Genomic DNA, 21,001 nt, shown 5'->3' with positions numbered 1-21,001 from the left:
TCCTGTTAAAATGTTTATTGTTTTTTTGGGAATACACTCATTGTTGGAAAGATTAATGTCTCGAGAATGTTCATGATCAACAGTTTTTTCTAGTCATCCTTATCTTCATAATGATCATCATCATCATCATAATAAGCATTATCATCATCTCTTCTGTCGGCACCTTCATCAGTTGCCTGGTTCTCACATGTTAACAGTCTGTAGAGTTCCGAACACTTCAACCCATTGACAACACAGTTACATTTGGGTCCTGTGCAAGACAGTTACCGGTACTGTGAGTTTTTCTTGCCCTCCGATGATTTGCACCTCCCAGCTATATGCACTAGGTGTTGGTACTTGTGGGTATTGTTCCAGACATCTCCAAAGAGCTGTCTGAAAATTTGCACGAAAAATGTGTTTTTGCAAAGCATTACTGCAGAATGGTATATGGTGTGGCTCAATATGTCCTTTTTTGGATGCAAACACCCCATAGCGCAGTTCATTAACTTTTTCCGTAGCAGTTTTGATATAGCCTACAGGTGAATGATTCTAGCCTGTCTCTCAGATATTGAGATACGGTATATTCATTCCCAAGATCACAGAATATTTTCTGTAGCTGAATGTCATCTTTCAACATTTTAAAGGCGCCCAGCTTTTCACCTCCAGCAAATGTGCTGACTGAGTCACATCCGGTAAAACTGTGCATTTCAATAATTGCCTCACAAACAGATTCACCTAGAAGCCTAGCAATTTTCTGTACCTTTGTGTATTTCATTCTAGCCTGGGTTCCACTTTTCCAATAAAGTGAGGTAGGAATGTCTTTACCGAAGGCTAGCAGCAAAAGGAAGACATCTGTGTAATCTGAAACGATGACAATTGTCTTGAAACCACAGGTCGCTGCATGAGCTCAATGTAAAAGGATACGTGTGTCAGCCTCTACTTGGGTTGTCTTTAGCTCTGCCACAGTGTCACAACTTTGGGCGCTTATCCAATGACAGATATCATTTCATGTGACAAATAAAGTTTTGCCATTTAATCTGTTGACATGTCACTCCTGCTTCCATTCATGGGCAAGGAACTGAATGTGTGAAGTGTTGTTGCTTGTGGAAGTAAGAAATATTCTGCACTGTACCACAAGCTGTTTGGATTGAATGTTATTGTATTCTGTGCTACTGGATGTAGATTGGCGTAACTGTCTCTATCCATTTTTGATAGACTTTTCATTAAAAACATCAAAGACAATGTCTAATGTCACTATTTCATGCTTCACGAAGGACCTTTGACAAAACCAAAGATGCAATGTCTCCAAAGATTTTCTTCTTTCCTTTTATCTTGTGAACAACAGCCACTCCATCTACTATGCAAGTAGATGATGGAGGCATCACTTCTGATGCAGATATATTTTTTGCAACTCCTTGGAAAGTACAGACCTGCCTGATTTCCTCGGCAGGCCATCAGCTGTAGCAAACTACCACGGCAAGGGACCTAGTGCGAATTTTAAAACCTCCTTCATGTCAAGTTCCTGTGTCAGTTCCATTATTAGCATATTGCCAAAAAATCGAGTGATTGCTCTCAGAATGGCATGTCTGCCGTTGGTTTTCACTCTCTTGGTTTTACAGGTTTCACTGAAAACCTTGAGCTTCATTATGGGAAGATCATGGACTTTGATCAGTGGAGGACTGGTCACCAGTCTTTTCACTTTGAGGTTCATGTAAGCATTTTCACCACGATTATGTGCTTCTTTTACATCTGCTACAGCATCAACTGGAGCTACAGTGGCACTTACAATGTTGACAAGCTTGCTTGATTCTTTGAAAGGATTCACCAAGTCACCTACGACACTAATCACTGAACAAACAACAGTCTTTCTTCTCTAGTGATCCCAATTCTACCCAGTCCCACATTTGCGACTTAATACTAGCTGGTATGGATTTATTCATACCAATTCAACAGTTCACTAAGAGACCGAACTCTCCAAAATGGTTTGATGGCAACTGTGCCAGAGCAACAGCCCAAAAGTCAATAGCATATAACTCTTACTTAAAATTAAAAACATCTGAATCAGTCTCTCAATTTAAAATTGCTAGAAATCATGCAAAAGCTGTAATAAATCTAGCTATATCAAACTTTCTTCAAAAGCAAGCATCAACACTACTTAACATCCCTAATGAGAATAGAATATTCTGGTCAACTCTTAATTCTTTCAATAATAACTTCAACAAGACATCTTCCATTCCCCCACTAAAATCTTCAAATGGCAACATTACAAATGATCCGCGTGGGAAAGCAGTTATTTTTGCCAGTACATTTGCCAGAAATTCCACCACAGAGAATGCCAGCCAGAATGTCCCAATACTAGAACTTGACTCTCCCGAAACTGTTCCACTTAAAATATAGACAAGATACGTAAAATCCATCCTAGACAACCTACCAACAAAGCTCCAGGCCCAGATGGAATTCCGCCAATTGTTTTGAAAAAGTGTTCCCCTGAACTTTCCTCTGTTCTAGCTAAATTATTCAGACTATCCATACGTACTTCTTCACTCCCAAATTCATGGAAAGAAGCCAATATCTAACTAATTCCGAAGAAAGGAAGTTCCTCTGATCCCTCTGCTTACAGACCAATAGCTGTCACATCTTCTCTTGGCAAGGTATTTGAAATTTTATTTAATAAGCACATTGTTAAAGATCTTGAATCTAACAACCTAATTAGTGACAGACAATGTGGTTTTCACCAAAAAAGGTCCACCATTGACATACTCAATCTCCTAACTCATACCATCCATCAATCAATTGACCTACATGGAGACACTCATGCAGTAGCCCTTGATATTTCTAAAGCTTTCGACAGACAATGGCACTGTTCCCTGCTGTCCAAACTCCCTTGCTATGGACTAACATCTTTTGTTCTTTGATTTCTTCATGTCTTAGTGACAGGAAAATAAGAGTAAAAGTACATGATGTATTTTCCAATTTCCACTTAATTAACGCCGGCATGCCGCAGTGATCAGTTCTGGCACCAACCCTATTCTTGGTTCATATTAATGATCTCTTATCTGTCACCCACAAGCCCATCCACTCATATGCAGATGACTCAACACTACATAGTTCATTCACACTCAAACACCCATTTACAAGTCTAATATCTCTACCTCTCAACTCAGTACAGTCATCTCCATAAATCAAGACCTATCTACGATCAGTGAATGGGGACAAAACAACCTTGTCTCATTTAATGCTAGTAAAACTAAATATATACAATTTACTAATAGACAGATATTGCCAGATCCGTACATTACCTTCGGTGCTACTAATATTCCCATCTACAAAAGTATTGAAATTCTCGGCTTCTCACTTAACAATGCCCTCAGCTGGACCTCTCATGTTAGATCACTTGCTAAAACCACCTCAAAGAAACTTGGATTATTGTACAGAGTCCGTAACTTCTTCACTGACGAGCAGTTAGCTATAATTTATAAGAGTCATGTGCGCTTTCAGCTTGAATATTGCTCACTCTTGTGGAATGGATGTGGAGAGGTTGCATTAAAACAATTGGACAAAATTCAGAACAAAGCTGTTAGAATTATTAACAACCTTGCCATTACAAATAAACTACCTCCCCGACAAGTAAGAAGGATTATTGCCTCCCTTGCATTATTTTACAGATATTTTTGTGGCAAATGCTCAGTCGAAGCTGCATCCATGGTGCCACCTCTCCATGCCTTCCCTCGTGCTACACGGGCATCTGGTAGCGCTCATGACTGGAATGTCACTCAGCCATATTGTAGAATTTCTGCCTATCAGAATTCTTTCATCCTCTGAACTTCATCTCTCTGGAACTCGTTTCCCCAGACTTGTTTCCCTCCAAACTTCAACCCACAGCTGTTCAAGTCTAACTGTTACAGATATTTTATGAACAGAAGACACCAGTAATCTGGTGTATGGATTATTATTTTTTTATTAATTTGTTTTTCCTTCCTCTGTTCTGTAAAAAAAAATAATCATCTTTCAGCATTCGTGGCTTGTGTAGATCTGCATCCTGCATGTCTGGTTTGTTTAGCTGAACTATCTTCTATCTAACGCAGCATCCTGACGTAAGTACTTTTGTACTCTGCAGATAGATAGTATTGTCTGAAGGACCAGCATTCAGACTAAAGTGACAAGTTCCACCTGCAGTTTTGGTGTCTTTGATGACTGTTTCTTCTGTTGCCTGGTCAAACAGAGATGCGACCATATGTACTGGAGTCTCCTATGAGAACAGAAATCCAGCCTTCTTTGAAACTGTCATGGACATCTGGATCGTGTCAGACAAGTTAGACATTTCAGCAAAATACACACTGAGATAGCGTGCATAGTTGACTTTGTAATAAGCAAAGCACCAAGGAATCAATGAACGGATGCATGCCGTGTGGAGCTCCCAATTTCCTACCTTGTAGCCCGTAGCAGACCAAGCAATTTAATGACAATGTCAATGTATCTCATCCAGAATTCTGACCAAGTTCCATTGTCATGTCAAAGGACATCTATGCATGATGCAAAGAAATGAATCAAACCATCAAGTTCCACATTTGACATCATCTATGCATACTTCTCTGGGCAAAGATTTTCATGAAGGTCGTGAATAATTTTTAGTCCTTCTTCAATGTGTGGTGAATGATTTTGTTCCATCCATGGGACAAATTCCTTGAAGACAATCCCGAGTAAAGTTTCATATATACATCTGTGGGTTCTCACTTGTCTCTTGTACTGATGGCCTTTCATGACACCAGCAACTGACCCTTCTGCAACAGTACCAGTTTCTGTTATAATGACTTTCAACCCGCCATTTAGAAACCGTTTTCCAATAATGGAAGGGAGATTGCACATAGTATGGAATGCTCCTATCTGCAAGATTACATTCTTGAATCTGTCTGCATGTTTCCACACAATCTCTACAGCCTTAACATAAATTGCCTGGTTAAACACAACTGCTATTCTGGAAAGGTTGAGGGTCTCCCTGAATTACACTGAGTGTTTTAATATTTCATATATGGTTTCCCTATCAGTTGTTGGGGCATTTATAGTTGGGAGATATCCTATGTTATCTTTTATCACTGTCAGGTCTTTTCTCATGACAACATTGAAGCCTGTCCATCCCATCACTTGTTGGTTGTCTTCTTCGATCTGTCTTATAAACATCCATATAAAATTCTTCTTGTGTACTTCAGCAATCACATTATTTCTATCACAGTCAACACTTTTGAGGTTAGAAGGATCGACTCGCATCCCTGGTACATAGACAGTCAAGGCGTCCTCGTGTAATGTCAGGCTTCTTTTCTTGTTTTTCTGAACAGTTGGAAGAGGAGGTTTGCATGGCTTTGGTCCAATTACCTGTGGCTGTACAATAATGGCATTAACTCTCTGAGACGTTCCCTCTCCTGTCAGGGTCTCTTCATGTTGATAAATGTTGTCCCATGCAAGAGTTGTAAATACATGATCTTGTATTTCTCGCAGGATAATGTTATCTGTAGCACCAACGAGCTTTAGCAGGCACAGAGCAGTTTCATTTTCTTCTGTAATAGTATATGACACTCCATGACCAAGCTTGTTCAAAACCTGGATAAGCTCAACATTTCCGGTCAGTGCCTTTACAGCAGATGGCAGAAGTACATGTTTAGGTGGAACTTGAGATCCCCCACTCACTACATATATAAAGATCCTGAGCAAGTGAATCTACTAGCAGTGAACATAGTTTCCAGGATTGTTTGGGAGGCACATCTCCAATGATCAGCGCAAAAAGGAACTTTGTTACTTTTTCTGGCATTCTCACACTACTAGTTAGGGTTGAGGGTAGAAATGGCCATGTCGATTTTCCTCCTGGTCTTTTATAACACATCTTAGGTGTAACGCTGCTCGCTCCAATGTCTGCTGAACATTAGCAGAGTTTTCCTGAAGAATTTTCAGCGTCCTCTTCACCTGCTGATTCTCACGTGCCAGGTCATAGGCAGTTAAGCTGTATGGAAATACCAAGAGCTTTCCCTTTTCATGGGCAAATATATGATACACATCTCCAAGATCAACTTCAAGTTTCCTTTGAAAGTGTTTCTTAATGGACCCTCGTAATTCCACTCCAAGGGTCAGCATGCGTTCCTTTAACACATTTGTGAGCTCTGCTGGTTTCATAACTCTGGGTGATTTAAACAGTTCTCATCGGATATATTGCAACAAGTGTACATAGGCATCCCTTTCAGCACCCTTGTAATCAGGGTCCTCAGGATCATTTAGAGTGCCTGTATCAGTACATTCTTCTATGCCTTTTAAGTTGGTATAAAATCTGCAGCAGGACTTATGATTCAATGCCTCTGCTGCAACAAGCTCTCTTGAGGTAAGAGCTAGAATTCTGGTGTCATTACGCTTTGTTGCCACTTCTGGTATCTTGAGTCTGCTTGTAATTTAAGACACTTTATCAAAGGCTCTCTGGTTCTTGTCCCTTTTATGTATTGTGTTGTCATTTCCGGTCGGCAAAATATACAAATTTTATCTAAAACTCTTGAGGCTGAGGCCTGTTTCCTTGTGAAACGTCGCTTCACCTGTGAAAGGGAGCCGTCATCTTTGTCTTCAAGTTGATCCAAATCATGCTTCATAGTGAACGTCTGGCGACATTTTCTATGATAAAATACCTCTGGCACATCTCCCTCTCCTACGGTTGCAGCAATGTCCAGGAACAGTGTGTCTGTCTTATTGTGGCAGCTCTAAGAAATGTTCCAAGAATCATAGTCTCTTGGTGATATGAGATCAGTGTGTGCAACATCGTAGCCAGAATGGATTATGCATGCCGTCTCTGTATGCTGACCCATCTTCAGGGTGCAGAATAACGTTCACTCATGCACCTGATAAGACACAGGATAATTATAGGAACGAGACAATAATGAAATTAGCATATGCTGAGGTAAGCGCAGGTAAGCCGAGTATGTCACAATTTTGTAGAATTATACCACATTCCTGGGAAGTATATTTATTTAAGACTTATGAGAATGCCAGGTGCTATGTAGCAGTATATTGTAGGGGGTCAAATTTGGCGCCGTTTTTCACGACCACTATCAGTTGGATTCGAATGATACTTGACATGCTTATCTAATATACATTCCTTGATGTTAACCTGTTTGACGTTTTGTGAACGGAATGATTGTGACAAACAGAAAGCATTAAGAAACCACCAGTCTTTGGTGATGTCAGGCTCATTTATTATTCAGTGGATTTTGATATAATTTTGCATAGTGTCTTCCTATAACCAACACTCCACTCAACAAAACACAAATTACAAACAACACAATGATCATTAAAAGTGAGATAAACCCACATGTGCAAACATCCCCACCATCAACCCTATTTTCCGAATTTTCAGAAAACAGATTTTCGACACAATTTTGTGGTTGTCTAGCCAGTGTAAGTTACCTGTTTGGGATTGCTATCATGCAGATTCTCAATGCCTATGGGTAGATCTTTGAAATGAAACAAAATAACCTTGTTCACCTTTTGTGGTACTGACCACCCCAGGACTCAAAAGGATGAGGGAAAGAATAGAGGAGGTTCAGTCAGTTTTACTTGTGGCCTTGTGAAGTTAGTGTAGCTCTGGAGTTGTGAAGCAGACAGTGTAATTACTTGGAAAATAAAGAGAACGAAAGTCAGAATCATGTGTTATTACGACGCCTGAGTTGATCTTATATACATTGAAAGGCTGACCGTATGAAGAATTATTCACTGGGCAATGTCCTTCCAATACTGAACTACTGCTGTTGGAGCCTGTGGCAGTGTGGGACGAGGACGTAAAAATTTAAATATGTGAAAAAATCACTTTCCTAGATATAAGAAAAAATCCAAAAATCACAATATATGATAAAAGTCCAAACCTGTGAAAAAATAACTTCTGTTTAAATGTATGAAAATTAAAATCAAAGTACGTAAATGATAAAAAATTTTAATATTTGAAAAATCGCCTCAGATTTAAATCAATAAAAAATCATTAATATCTAAATATATAAATGACCATAATATCTAAATCCATGAAATAATAGCTTCAAACCTAACTATAAAAAAGTTGGCCATTTGATCATCAGTAACTCTAGTTTGGTAATGGGGTCAATTTGGACCCATGTTAATGAAGTATTTTTTGTGAAAGATTCCCTCACTTATAATTCTCCAATGTTATGTCCTTTCCTACTGGCACCCTGATCTCCCCTTCATGTACCATTTTTGCTCTATGTGCTAAGTTTGATTTTCCCAGGATGATTACGTGTTCATTTTTGTTTTTGTTTTCTCAAACAAAACTTCACCTATACTTAACTAACAAACTTACATAACTTTATACTCAGGAAATAAAGCCATCCTCACCTAGATTTTCCTGCGTAAGAAATAGTGCAAAAATGGGACAGAGAAGGGAAAACATTCTCCCGGAACACCTAGGCCGGTATTCTCGTTGGTTAAGAAATCTCCTTAACCCCTTTTCTTCAACAACGTATTTTGCTTTTTACAACTTACTGTCCTTGTTTGTGTTATATAATTACTCTTAACATCACCATACTCTTCATAAATAACTTACGAAGGATTATGACTACGACTATTAAAAAAATAAATTGCTAAGGAGGAGATGATAGGGAACTTCCTTAACCATTACACCACGGGCATGTTTCCCAATGTTTTGCGTGTCCCACGGGGTTATTCGGGCTCCAACAGACTCTCAAAAAATATTGGCCAAAAATCAATTATTAGTCCTAGAATATTAAAATTAAATATGCATATGGCACATACCTTCAGCTTTCTCCTGGGATGTTTGTTGAGCCTTCGTCGATTATCATAGGACTTGTGGAGACCTCTGAAGTTGGGTAACGAAGTCTCCACTTTACACTTCCCGACAACCCGTAATATGATTACCACAGCCAGATATTAACACTATAAATACTACTCTATGATTATCAAGTGGTTTGGGATCCATACTCCAAAAGAAATGCACTGTGAAAGCAATGAAAATTACGAGCGCGTATGACCTTCCCACTTGCGCTAGTTCGCTGTTGGTATTCCGTCATTTATTATTCATAAAACCCCTCACACTTTATATTTCTATTACTATATAACACTTATATATATCTACAGTCTTTATCCATAAGTTTCCTTCAGTAGTATTAGTTTATTGTCGCCGTAGGAATTCAATTTCTTTCAGTATAATACATAGCATTCACTTTCTCGTCCTGTATACTAGCATTGAGAGTGAATGTCACTTTCACCTTCACTCTCATAACTTATAGTATTCATACATGCTAGAGTGAAACTTTCACTTTCATTACTCCTAGGGTATATACTCGTATTCTTATAAAACTACTCATTTACATTTCTATTTACGTTCTCTATTTTATTTACGTTATATACATTTCTATTTTATTTACACTGTGTTACGAGTATGCACTGTCACTTGAAGTAACTTATAAAACTATTTTCCACTGTTCACGTATATTTACATTCATTACTTTCACTTGCTGTTTACACATTATTTACACATTATTTACAATTCCACTTGCACTGTTTTACTCAATAGAAAGATCGTAGTCACTCTTTTATCAATTGTCAGCCCTTTACCTCTTTCCACACTAGGTTTAGTAGGGGGTAAAGGTCACAGGGCCCTTTGCATGGGGGTGAAAAGTGGCTGAAGTTAGCAGGAGCAAACAGATGTACCTTCACATTGGAAGATGAGAGTGAACTGATAAGGGTGGACCGGGGTGGTGGCCTACCTAGGGACATGCATTACTGCCAACGTCAGCCTCTTGACAGCAGCTAATATATAGCAGTGAAATGATTGGCAGGAAATCTAGACAATACATTATAAATTAGGCAGTTCCAGGTGAATGTATATATCACTTAGGCTTCTCCCTTCCCGCCTTATATGTATATTTATTACGAAAATAGATTATACGGCATATTTCAAGGGGAAATAAACAGCAAAAATTAGTGAACGAGTGCACATGAGGTGTTGTCAGGTGATAATTAGCCAATTCTAGGTGTATGGCACTCTCACTTACCTTATGTGTTTCTTGTATATATTATCTGGTTTAAGAATAGGGCATAGGGCTTATTTCAATGGATGAAATCAGTGAAAAATTCCAGGGAAGATTTACTTAGTGTAGCACGGCCGGGCAGGCGAGAGGATAGGGTAATGGAGGGGGGGTAGGGAGGGGAGTCAAGTACAGGGAGAAATGGCTAAATTGTCAACAATGGATGAGAGTAAGATGAGATTAGGAGTGCTGACTAGTGTTGGACATTGGCAGTACTGATAGATGATACAAGCCACCACTTGAAAGCCTGGGTGAATTCAAAATAACACAGAATCACAAAAGTGACACCCCGCTGTATGATCCCTTGCTCCCAAGCGTGACGAAAGTGACGCCCCACGGTTAAGGGGTTAACTGACGAGAATACGGACCCGAGTGTATTTCTGCATCCCTCTATAAAGTGTCATAATACTGTACTCACAGAACTCTTTGTGAGCAGGTCAGTACAATTTCTACGTTGGCCGGGGCACCTACTTACCACTACCAGTGTCAACATTAGTGCAAAAAAACAGTCCTGCTTCGCCTCCTGTGGATAGGGAGTAAGTGTGCTGAAGAGAATGATCAAAACAAGATGAAAAACACTCATTACACCCAGATATGCGTGGCCAAATAGGCTTCACTAACACTAATTCAGTGACTTGCGTTTTTAAAGTGAAATATTTATGTGAGTTGAGTGACAATTTAGGAGTGTGAAGATGCAGTAGGCAACGTAGAGGACTATGAAGAAGAATTATGGTTAATGGAAGTAGTTAGTAGTAGTAGTAGAGGTAATATTAGTAAAAGTGGTGGTGGTAGTAACAGTAATAGTAGTAGCACTGGTGGTGGTAGCAGCAGTAGTACCATTGATGGTAGAAGCAGTAGGAGTAGTTGTAGTATAAGAATAGTGGTGGAGGTGGTAGTAGTAATAGTAGTAGTTGCAGCAATAGTAGTGCATTCATCATGATGAAGTATGCGATCTCACTGCGATAATGCTACAGCAAATATGAAATAATGTCACCATAGAGTCAGCTCTGCTCCCTCTAGACGGTGATCACTTCATACACAGAAGAGGCAAACACATCAAATGAGGCAAGAGTGGATGTCAGTGCTCGAGGTTTCTGGACACTTGGGCAGGGGGCTTTCTTCGACTTGAGGATATTTCATGCTATGGCAGCATGTCTCCGCAAACTGTCTCTCGAGGCTGCACACAAGAGGGATGAACAGGAAACATACAGAAACTATCAAAAATGGATCCAGCATGTGGATCACGGTCGATTCACTGCCCTTGTTTTCACAACATTAGGTGGGATGGGTCCAGAGGCGTTGACATTCTCCTTGAGACTGGCACAGGTTCTTTCTGAGAAGAAGCATCAACCTCAGAGTTCTGTTATGACCTGGATGAGATGTCGACTGTCATTCTCCCTCGTGAGGTTTGCACTCCTATGCCTCAGGGGCACAAGATCATCGGCCCTCAGGCCTGTCTTTCTGGTGGGTATGGATTACGAAGCTACTGTGGTCAGGAGCCACATAGACCAGTGACTCCAACAGATTAATGTCTTTATAAGTACTGTAATGTTAATGAAAAAAATAAAGTAATAAAAGTAGTAATCTACGGCTGGTAACCACAGTCATTGGCGTGTTTTGGGCCAACAGATTGTATGATAAGGGACAGTGTTAATCTTCAATTCAATTCTAAATGGTGAACTATATTATGAAAGTTGGTTTTGATCTTCACAATGTAATTTCCAAATGGATGGAGGTGAAATTAGACAAAAGTCATTGTCGTAGTAGTATCAGTAGCAGTAGCAGTAGTACTAGTAGTAGTAGTAGTTGCAGCAGTGGCAGTTGTAGTAGTGGTAGTAGTAATGGCGGTGAAGGTGGTGTGGTGGTGTTGGTAGTATTAATAATTGCAGTAGCAGCAGCAGTACATAATTATTTTTCTTTTCTTTGCTAGTAGTAGTAGTATAGTAGTAGTTATTGTAGAAGTGGTGGTGGTGGTGATGGTGTGGTGGTGGTAGTAGTAGTAGTAGTAGTAGTAGTAATAATAATAGTAGTAGTAGTAATAGCAATAGTAGTGACGATGGTGGTGGTGGTGGTGGTGATGTGGTGGTTGTGGTGATGTGGTGGTGGTGGTGGTGTGGAGGTAGTAGTAGTAGTAGTAGTAGTAGCAGTGGTATTGGGGGAGGCGGTGGCTGAATCGGTAGAGAGGTGGCCTGCGGTCCTGATGGACCCAGGTTCCAATCCCAGCTGGGGCAGGGAACAGTTTAAGGATCTGAATTTCATAAAAGCAGACTTTCCTGATCTACCAGATGACCCACCGACATGTCATAAAAGTACCCCTGCTAATACCAATACACCAGTCCTGTATGACACAGCCCTAGCATGTATTCAATATGGACGGTGGGTGTTAGCACCGAAGTGGTGACATGTAGAGAGGTGTATGGTATGTAGGAGGACTACTGGGCCTTGAGAGCAGGCTGTGAAGCCTATGCCCAGAGTTGGACACATAAAAAAATATATATATATATTCTTACTAGACTTATTTGTTGTTGTTTTTGTGACCCCAGGCTCATCTTGACATGAATGTGGTGTAATTTTCATGTCTTAACTCACCGTGTCCCGTTAACGTATATATACATCCACACGTTTTGTTACTGTCAGCTCCGTTGACGTATATTAACGTGCATCAATTGCAAAGTCCCTAATTTGCACAATTTTCAATTTTCGCGAGTGATTTTTGGTACGTATACACAGGACACCTTCCACTACAAGATGCCAGGCAGGGACAATGCCTTACCCCACATGATCTCCCCCCCCCCGCACGTCATTGTCTCGGCAATTCACCTGTTACCAGTGACCTGGCCAGTAAAGACAAGTCGTGCCACGGCACGAAATTCAGGGCCAGAGTGATTCCCCAATCGATGACAATGTGGAAGACAAAGTTTACATAGCATTAGAGGCAGAAACAGTCAGAAATGATGATCAGGTAATGTCGCCAAAAAAGGTTATGTATGTTGATGTGTTTGGTGAGTGAAACAATGCTTATATTGCCTATATTACTCTGTGAAAACCAATATACTCTCTTACTACATATAAATTCATACCAAATAAATAAATACCGTTTATGAATGGTGTGGAATAGTTACCCTTCCATAGAACTCGTTCTCTTTTTGGTCCAGCCTGATAGAAAACCCAGCAAGGTAAGGAGTATTGCTACCTGTATCGAGTATTTTAAACCTCAGGTGAGCGATTTCTCTATGAATTTTCGATGTTTCTCACTAAAAGTGGAGGTTTGAGCCGAAAAAAAAAAAAAATCCAAAAATGGTCAGGATTGGGGGGAGTCAGTGGTGGAAAAGTGGTCGGGACGGGGCGGGTTAATTATATAATCATGGAGAAGGCAAAGTTATATTGTTGATTAAAACCTATATGGAAACTGAAATTAACAAATACAGATCTGTGTGTGTGTGTGTGTCTGTGTTATATGTTAGCTGATCTGATACTACACAAGTCCTTAAGTTACAAACAAGAAAATAATTATCTCTTGTCATATCTCCTTGATACCATCAGATGAGGTAAGGCTCATGTATCTGTCTATCTGCGAATCCAGCTATCTATAGCCAGACGTCTTAACCCCCTGAGGGTTGTCCACAAACAAATCGTTTCCCAGTTGCCCTGCCCTCTGCATTTTGCTCCCCTCTTTGCAATTGACACCCTTGTCTTTCATCATCCGTCCATTTCATTCTTGGTCTCCCTATCCCCCTCGCCCCTTCCACATCATTCACATTCACTCTCCTCCTCAGTCTCTCATTCTCCATCCTCTCCACATGGTCACATGAGGTAAGGTATAATATAAAAACGTACGAAAACGCTAAACCCTTACGGTGCTTATTTTCATCATCACACCCAGTGGACTGAATTATGCTGTTGAGTTGCTGTTTTCCTTTAGTCCACCATCCTTCCCCTCGTGGGACAGGAATGTAACTGAGAGGCTTTTGTTCCGGTTGGATAGGTGTAACATTGGGAAGTTGCCCCTCTACAGCAAAAATATGTAAATGAATATGTGGCTAACCACGCCTTGGTAACTAAGGAAGTGAAAAATAAATGAAGATTGGAAAATATTAATATATGGAGGACTATATAATTCTGGATAAAACCATGCACACATAAATTAAACAGCGCTTGTGACGTTGATACAAGATGATCGTGTACCAAACATTTCATGCACTACTTAGCCTCCTGCACTGTGTTGGTAAATCGACCATCACATTACCTCTGAAATGCCAGAGAGTCTATCGAGGGTATTATGGTATTTATGGACATCGCACTGAACCGATCTTTGTTGAATAATGCGATTACTTAAATAACAAACAGCATTACATGAACTGCAGTCGAAAATAGGATGTATACTTTGCATATGATACTTGACAATTAGGGATTCAACTAAACAACATGAATAAAACATTGCCATTTGAATATTAATGCAGTTACTCGTATTATGATCAGATAAATGTTTTATGCATATACTGTGTTATTTCCATACTTGTCATTACTGTTTATGTAAGCAGCTGAAAAGTCATGTGATATTCAGTATTCGGTTAGACCCGATAACCTTGGTAATACCACAATGTTACTTGGTAAATGTCACACCAAGTTCCTTGATTAATATGTACAAAGAGTCTCTCTCTCTCTCTCTCTCTCTCTCTCTCTCTCTCTCTCCTTTGACTTATAAATATCCTTTGTCTCCACAGTGCCTTTGCGTTGATGGAATCGGGTTTATTTAATAAGTGGATGAAGCACACCCTGGACAACACCACCGCCTGTGTCAATCCACCCATGGTCATCACCGTCACTACTGTCCTCTCACTCGCCAACCTCTGGGTAATTATAAGACTGTGTGTAGTTTGTCAAGCACTGCATATCTATCTCTATCTATCCTTCTATCTGTATCAAATACCAGTTGCCTGTTTCCTTAAGGGATGGGTACTAACAAATCGCCTCCACGTCACCCAGCCCTCTGTCTGCCTTCCCTCCAAATCATACTCACTCACTCACCAACCTCTGGGTAACTGTGGATTTTGGCCGGAATTCACGAATATATTTACGACCAACTCTCTCTCTCTCTCTCTCTCTCTCTCTCTCTCTCTCTCTCTCAACTTTTATTTTTTATTGGGAAGAAGTACAATTGACATGGGAAGTCTCTGCACTTCTCTTCTGTTTTCCTCTCTACAAATAATAATAATAATAATAATAATAATAATAAAGCAAATGGAACAACGAGATCTCAGGCCCCAAGCTGTCTGCAAAGCATCGCTTAGTATGCCTCCGGCAATCCTTGCGCATGGACTCTCCTTAAATCCTTCATGGCAGGCTTCACTGTAGGTTGAAACGAGACTAAAGAGAAACTAAGTCGACCTCATATGACCTTGATCTTGGCCATTTGACCTTGCTGACCTAATCAGTTCATCATCCCTTCAATATGTATCACTGAAAAGAGTTTGGTCTAAATCCATTGAGGAGTTCAGGAGATATTATGCCCACACCCATATATATTTGTGGGTTCTCACTGCTCTCTTGTACTGGCGGCCTTCCATGACACCAGCGACTGATCCTTCTGCAACAATACCAGCTTCTTTTATTATGTCTTTCAACCCACCATCTTGAAACCGTTTTCTAATAATGGAAAGTACATTGCACATAGTATGGAATGCTCCCATCTGCAAGATTACATTCTTGAATCCATCTGCATGTTTCCGCACAATCTCTACAGCCTTAGCATAGATTGCCTGATCAAACACAACAACTATTTTGGAAAGGTTGAGAGTGTCCCTGATCTACAATGAGTGCTTTAATATTTCGTGTATAGTTTCCATATCAGTTCCTGGGGCATTTATAGTTGGAAGATATCTTATGTTATCTCTTATCACTGTCAGGTCTTTTCTCATGACAATATTGACGCCTGTCCATCCCATCACTTGTTTGTCCCCTTCGATCTGTCTTGTAAGCATCCATACAAGATTCTTCTTGTGTGCCTCAGCATTCACATTAGTTCTATCACAGTCAACACTTTTGACGTTAGAAGGACCGATTTGCTTCCCTGGTAGGCAGACAGTCAAGGGGTCTTCGTGTAATGTCAGGCTTCTTTTCTTGTTTTTTTGAACAGCTGGAAGAGGAGGTTTGTTTGGCTTTGTTCCATATTATCTGTGGCTGTACAATTATGCCATTAACTCTGTGAGACGCTCCCACTCCTGTCAGGGTCTCCTCTAGTTGATCAATGTTTTCTCATGCAAGAGTTGTAAATACATGATCTTGTACATTTTCTCGCAGGATAGTGTTGTCTGTAGTACCAACGAGCTTTAGCAGGCACAGAGCAGTTTCATTTTCTTCTATAGTAGTATCTGACACTCCATAACCAAGCCTGTTCAAAATCCGGATAAGCTCAACATTGCCGGTCAGTGCCTTTTCGGCAGATGCAGAAGTACATGTTTAGGTGGAACTTGAGATCCCACACTTACTACATATATAAGATCCTGAGCAAGTGAGTCTACTAGCAGTGAACATAGTGTTTAAGATTGTTTGGGAGGCACATCTCCACTGATCAGTGCAAAAAGGAACTCTGTTACATTTTCTGGCATCTTCACACTACTAGTTAGGGCTGAGGCTAAAAATGGCCATTGTCTATTTTCATCCTGGTCTTTTATAACACAACTCAGGTGTAATGCTGCTCTCTCCAATGTCTGCTGAACATTACTAGAGCTTTCCTGAAGTATTTTCACCTTCCTCTTCAGCTGCTGATTTTCACGTGTCAGGTCATAGGCAGTTAAGCTCTATGGAAATCCCAAGAGCTTTTCCTTTTCATTGGCAAATGTATGAAGAACGTCTCCAAGGTCACCTTCAAGTTTCCTTCGAAAGTGTTTCTTAGTGGACTCTCGTATTTCTACTCCAGGGGACAGCACGCGGTCCTGTAACACATTTGTAAGCTCTGGTAGTTTCATATTTCTGGGTGATTTAAACAGTTCACATTTGATATATTGCAACAAGTGGTCATAGGCATCCCTTTCAGCCTCCTTGCACTTGTAATCAGAATCCTCAGGATCATATAGAGTGCCTGTATCAGTACTGTCTTCTAAGCCATTCAAGTTGGTATAAAGTCTGCAGCAGGAGTTATGACACTATGCCTCTGCTGCAACAAGCTCTCTTGAGGCAAGAGCTAGAATTCTGGTGTCATTATGCTTGATTGCCACTTCTGATATCTTGAGTCTGCTTGTAATTCAACACATTTTATCAAAGGCTCTCAGGTTCTTGGCCCTTTTATGTATTGTGTTGCCTTTTCTTGTGAGCAAAATATGCAAGTTTTATTTAAAACTCTTGAGGCTGAGGCATGTTTCCTTGTGGAACGTCGCTTCACCTGTGAAAGGAAGCCATCATCATTGCCTTCAAGTTGATCCGAATCACGCTTCATAGTGAACATCTGGCGACATTTTCTATGATAAAATATCTCCGGCACGTCTCCCTCTCCTACGGTTGCAGCAATATGCAGCAGCGGTGTGTGCTGTCGTATTCCGGCAGTTCTAAGAAGTATTCCAAGAATCATAGACTCTTGATGATATGAGATCACTGTGTGGAACATCATCGCCAGAATGGATTATGCATGCCTTCTCTGTATGTGGATCCATCTTCAGGGTGCAGAATAACGTTCACTTATGCACCTGATAAGACACAAGATAATTAGAGGAATGAGAAAAAAATGAAATTAGCATATGGTGAGGAAAGTACAGGTAAGCCGAGTAAGTATGTCACAATTTTGTAGAATTATATTACATTCCTGGGAAGTATACTTATTTATGGCTTACGAGAATGCCAGGTGCTACGTAGCAGTATATTGTAGGGGGTCAAATTTGGCGCCGTTTTTCACGGCAACTATCAATTAGATTCTAATGATACTTGACAATCTTATCTAATATACATTCCTTGATGTTAAACTGTTTGACGTTTTGTGAACGGAATGACTGTGACAAAGAGAAGACATTAAAAAACCACCAACCTTTGGTGATGTCAGGCTTATTTACTATTCAGTGGATTTTGATAAACTTTTGCCCTGTGTCTTCCTATAACCAACACTCCACTCAACAAAACACAAATTACAAACAACACAATGATCATTAAAAGTCAGTTAAACCCACATGTGCACACCCCATCATCAACCCTATTTTCCGAATCTTCAGATGACAGATTTTCGATACAAATTTGCAGTTGTCTAACCAGTGTAAGCTACCTGTTTGGGCTTGCTATAATGCAGATTTTCAGTGCCTATGGGTAGATCTTTGAAATGAAACAAATAAACCTTGTTCACCTTTTGTGGTACTGACCACCCCAGGTACCTCACAAACTCAATAGGATGGAGGAAAGAACAGAGAAGGTTCAGTCAGTTTTACTTGTGGCCTTGTGAAGTTAGTGGAGCTCTGGTATTGTGAAGCAGACAATGTAATTATGTGGCAAATATAGACAACGAAAGTCAGAAGCACGTGTTATTACGACGCCCTAGTTGATCTTGTGTACACTGAAAAGCTAACCCTACAAACAATTATTCACTGGGAAATGTTCTTGCCATACAGAACCACAGCTGTTGGAGCCTGTGGCAGTGTGGGACGGGGACGTAAGAATCTAAATATGTGAAAAAAAAAAAAAAAAAAAAAAAAAAGACTTCCCTAAATATATGAAAAAATCCCAAAATCACAATATATGAAAAAAGCCCAAATCTATTAAAAATAACTTCAGTTTATATGTATGACAATTAAATTTTAAGTATGTCAATGAAAAAAAATTTAATTATATGAAAAATCACTTAAGATTTAATTCAATAAAAAAATCACATATCTACTGTATATATGTGAGCAGGAGAAGGGAGGTTAAGAGACTGGTGAAGGAGAGTAAGAATAAAGTGGATGAAGAGTTTGGGAGGAATCTGAGTGTGAAATGGAGGGAGAGTAAGAAATTGTTTTGGAAGGAGGTCAAGAAAGTAAGGCAGTGTGAAAGGGGAAATAGTAGGGGAGTGGAAGATAGGAATAATACATTGTTGGTGGAGAAGAGAGAAAAATTGAGGAGATGGAAGGAGCACTTTGAGGATTTGTTGAATGTAGAGAGTGAGAGCAGTGAGAGTATAAGTGGTTGGGGAATGGCTGGGAGAAGAAGAGATGAGAGGAGGGAGGAAGAGATCAGTAGGGCGGAAGTAGTGGAAGCAATGAAGAAGATTAAGTTGGGAAAGGCCCCAGGAATTGTTGGAGTGTGTGGTGAAATGCTTAGGTATGGGGGTGAGATTGTTGTGGAGTGGATATGGAAGTTGTGTAGATTGACTTGGGAAGAGGGAAGGGTTCCAGAAGACTGGAAATCAAGTATAATTGTTCCTTTATAGAAAGGAAAAGGGGAGGGAGAAGTATGTGGTAACCATAGGGGTATTTGCCTTCTTAGTGTGACTGGTAGAATACTCATTGATAGGGTTGGGCATATGACAGAGGAGCTAGCTGGAGAAGAACAAGGGGGATTTAGGAAGGGAAAAGCGTGTGTAGATCAGATATTTGTTCTAAGATGTTTAGTGGAGAAGTATCTAGAGAAGGGAAGGAAAGTGTATGCTGCCTTCATGGACTTGGAGAAAGCTTATGACAGAATAGATAGGCAAGGTATGTGGAAGGTATTAAGAATATATGGAGTGGAGGGGAAATTGTTGAGTGCTGTGAAGAGTATGTACAAAGGAGCTAGGGCTACAGTACGAATGGATGGTGAGCTGAGTGAGTTCTTTGATTTCAGTGTGGGACTGAAACAGGGTTGTGTGATGTCTCCATGGTTGTTTAATATATACATGGATGGGGTTGTAAAGGAGGTGCAAGGTAGGGCAGTGGATGTGGGGGTGGCTCTAATGAATGAGGGTGAGATTTGGAAGATTCCGGTGTTGCTGCTTGCTGATGATACAGTATTGTTGAGTGAAGATGAATGGGAGTTGCAAGGTTTGGTGAATGAATTTGGGACTGTGTGTAAGAGGAGGAATCTGAAAGTTAATGTAAACCAAAGTAAAGTTATGGTGTTTGAGAGGAATGAAGTCACAGAGTGTGCAGTGAGGTTGGATGGTGAGGATATGGAGAATGTGAGTCCATTCAAGTACTTGGGTAGTGTGATGAGTAAGGATGGAACTTTGGGGGATGAAGTGCGTGAAAGGGTACAGCAGGGAAGGAAGGTTGTTGGTACACTGAAAGCAGTTATGAGAAATAGGGGGGTGAGTATGGAAGTTAAGAAGTCACTGCATGATAGTACTGATCCCTACGCTGACGTATGGAAGCGAGGCGTGGGCCTTGCAAGAGGGGAACAAGTCAAGAGTGAGAGCAGTGGAAATGAGTTACTTGAGAGGAGCATGTGGAGTGACGTGGAGGGACAGGTTGACGAATGAAGAAGTGAAGGAATGTTGTGGGGTGGATGTGGATGTGGTTGAGAAGATTAGGAGAAATACACTGAGGTGGTTTGGACATGTGATGAGAATGGAGAATGAAAGACTGACTAAGAGGGTGTATGTAGGTGAGGTGGAGGGAGGGAGAGGGAGGGGTAGGCCGAGGATTAGGTGGAGGGATGGAGTTGAGAGGTATATGAGAGAGGGGGGGGTGAGTTGGGGGGAGGGTAGTCAAATGGTGGGTGACAGAGCGACTTGGAGGCGTTTTGTCTGCGTCCACCCATTGCGGAATTAGGGCGTCGGGCTATAGATAGATAGATAGATAGATATTTCAATGACCATAATGTCTAAATCTATGAAATAAAAAGCTTCAAATCTAACTCTATAAAAAAAAAAGGCCATAAGATCATCAGTAACCCTAGCTCAGTTACAGTTTCAATTTGGACCCATGTTAACCCGTGGCGTCCCGTCGACGTACTTCCACGTCCTCACGTTATGTCACTGCCAATCCCGTTGACGTACTTCAACGTCC

This window comes from Coenobita brevimanus, chromosome 46 (assembly GCF_032717465.1).
Source record: "Coenobita brevimanus isolate Jiangsu-jjx chromosome 46, ASM3271746v2, whole genome shotgun sequence".
Taxonomy (NCBI): Eukaryota; Metazoa; Arthropoda; class Malacostraca; order Decapoda; family Coenobitidae; genus Coenobita; species Coenobita brevimanus.
This window is presented reverse-complemented; position numbering follows the sequence as displayed.